A 2,941-nucleotide genomic window follows, 5' to 3' on the forward strand; every position below is an offset into this window, starting at 1 on the left:
AAAGGGTGAAAATGTTGAATCTTAGATTTATTAGTTTGGGGTTTTTTAAGGATGAACAGTTGAGAGGATTTGACCACTGCATTTATAAGTGAATGTTGTTTTGTGCCGCTGTGTCACTACAGGCAGTTAATGATCAAGTCTTGATCTCACAAGCGTGTGGTTCACACCATATCGTAGTCGGGGTAAATGTACTCTTGAAGTGCTGTCTGTATTTCATCGTGACCTGTTCAAGATATGAAACAACACTTTGCTGGTTGTGCATAGAATATGACCAAGTCAGGGTTTCGTAAGATTGTAGGAAATGTGCAGGACGTGAAATGAGGATATGAGCCATAGCCATAGATGGTGTGCGTTTGTGTGAAAATATATAGGAAGTGACTGATCGTGGCAAACACATGTCGTGGAAATATCAAACATGAATTAGTTCTTTTCGCAACCAATCGTACCGACCATCTTGATTGTTCTGTGTATGTTTGTACAAAATAACCCATAAAAAGTACATGGCTGGATTAGATCGATAATAAGTTTCAGATATCGAGTGATTGTGAGAAGGGGCGCCCTGTTGTTCGGTCAGACCTAGCATGGCCAGGAACAATGCGTACAGGCCGACACGGCGAGTGAGTAAATGGTCTCCGCACAATGCGCCACGGAATTGCGTGACCGGAAGCTAGGCTAAGGCGGAGCATTTCCCTCGAGTATTGTTCCAGCAAATTCCGATGATTTATCAAGTTTACGGATTTCTTTATCACAATGTAACTGTGTTAAATGTTTGCTTAACACAAGGATGATCTATCTGTACCACATGTGGAAGAAGTATGCGAAAACACGTCTTGGTAAAAGGGCGTTATTTGTTCTGTTTTTATGTTCCCTGAGACAGTAAAAATGTGGGGTACATGTGAAGACATTTATTTCAGTGACTCACACTTCTATACCAAGTTCTCTAAATGTAAACTAATGTAAGTGGAGTCTTATAGCTAGTCACCTACTTTCAAGGTAAGCCAAGACGTACACGGTATGACGTCGGTTTTTGCCAAGTGTTTGCGACTTTGTAAAACATGGACACATAAACAGAGCAGGCAAATAATGTATATATGGTAATGCTTATGTCGTTAAAACAGATACATGCAGTAGTTGACTAACTAGTACTGATACATCAGTCTTAACGTGTCAGCAGGTAATAAAGACACATGCAGTAGTTGACTAACTAGTACTGATACATCAGTCTTAACGTGTCAGCAGGTAATAAAGACACATGCAGTAGTAGACTAACTAGTACTGATACATCAGTCTTAACGTGTCAGCAGATAATAAAGACACATGCAGTAGTTGACTAACTAGTACTGATACATCAGTCTTAACGTGTCAGCAGGTAATAAAGACACATGCAGTAGTTGACTAACTAGTACTGATACATCAGTCTTAACGTGTCAGCAGGTAATAAAGACACATGAAGTAGTTGACTAACTAGTACTGATACATCAGTCTTAACGTGTCAGCAGGTAATAAAGACACATGCAGTAGTTGACTAACTAGTACTGATACATCAGTGTTAACGTGTCAGCAGATAATAAAGACACATGCAGTAGTTGACTAACTAGTACTGATACATCAGTCTTAACGTGTCAGCAGGTAATAAAGACACATGCAGTAGTTGACTAACTAGTACTGATACATCAGTGTTAACGTGTCAGCAGATAATAAAGACACATGCAGTAGTTGACTAACTAGTACTGATACATCAGTCTTAACGTGTCAGCAGGTAATAAAGACACATGCAGTAGTTGACTAACTAGTACTGATACATCAGTCTTAACGTGTCAGCAGGTAATAAAGACACATGCAGTAGTGAGACGTTTCTCACGTTTCTCTTGTGAGCGTAACATGTGTTCCTCCCACGTCACCTTTGAACAAAATGTGCCCGAGAAACATTTTACTTTTTTATGCAGCCTAATCAGAGCACTGATACAAATAACAGTGTTTATGCAACAACTAACCACATGCCATGGTGTTTATACGTGAAACGTTGACACAAATTCGTATAGTGATATTTCATGGCACATGTAACAGAATTCACGTTTCAATTCTTAACACGAACAGATACGAAAATTCAGTGACTTTTGTCATACGTCATTGTACGTCATTTATGTAGATGATGCAAGGCCTATTTTTGTTGGAATCTTTCAAAATACGACCTGCCTTGTTAGGAATACGTCCTTTACTAAAAGGGCGACGAGTCAGAGTATGTCGAGTACAGTCTGGTATGATGGGTTTTAACCTACTCTCCTAAGTGTACGTTTCTTGTTGTCTTTGGAAAACTTGGCGACTTTATCGTCAATAACCAAAGTTAACACACAGTATCAAAATATGTGTCCTTCCACCTTGAATGATTATATTAAGAAAGTGCAATGTAACCAAATCTGTGCGTCAAGCAGTATTGCTTACAGATATAACACCGGATATATCATTGTGCTATAATCCTAAACATTCATCTTTGTCATGTGTTGGTGCATTCCTTTAGTATCTAAATGCAACAAGGTAACCAGGAAGTGATGATGTTCTTTGGATGTGTAAAAGCATTGAAACTACCCTGAGTATTCCAATGAATGGTGTAAGGAGGATTGTCTATGTACTCATGACTTTTGGCATACAGACACAAGAGATGACAAGGAAGGACCAAAATCGGAAATAAGTTGAACTTCCTAAAATCATAGTTAAGCTATCAACAAACAAAAATAACAACCGATCTTCGTTTTTAGTCATGATAAACATAATACATTTAGACAGCCAATGCACCGGGATAAAAGAATATGAATGAACATGAGCATATATTACATAATCCTACATAACGATCCGCGATGTGCAGATAAACGAAACATGTATGGTAATAATTAACGAGCGAGTGGACTACATGTGTTTGAAAGTAGGTTACACCGCCGTCACT

Source organism: Haliotis asinina, chromosome 10, assembly GCF_037392515.1.
Source record: "Haliotis asinina isolate JCU_RB_2024 chromosome 10, JCU_Hal_asi_v2, whole genome shotgun sequence".
Classification (NCBI taxonomy): domain Eukaryota; kingdom Metazoa; phylum Mollusca; class Gastropoda; order Lepetellida; family Haliotidae; genus Haliotis; species Haliotis asinina.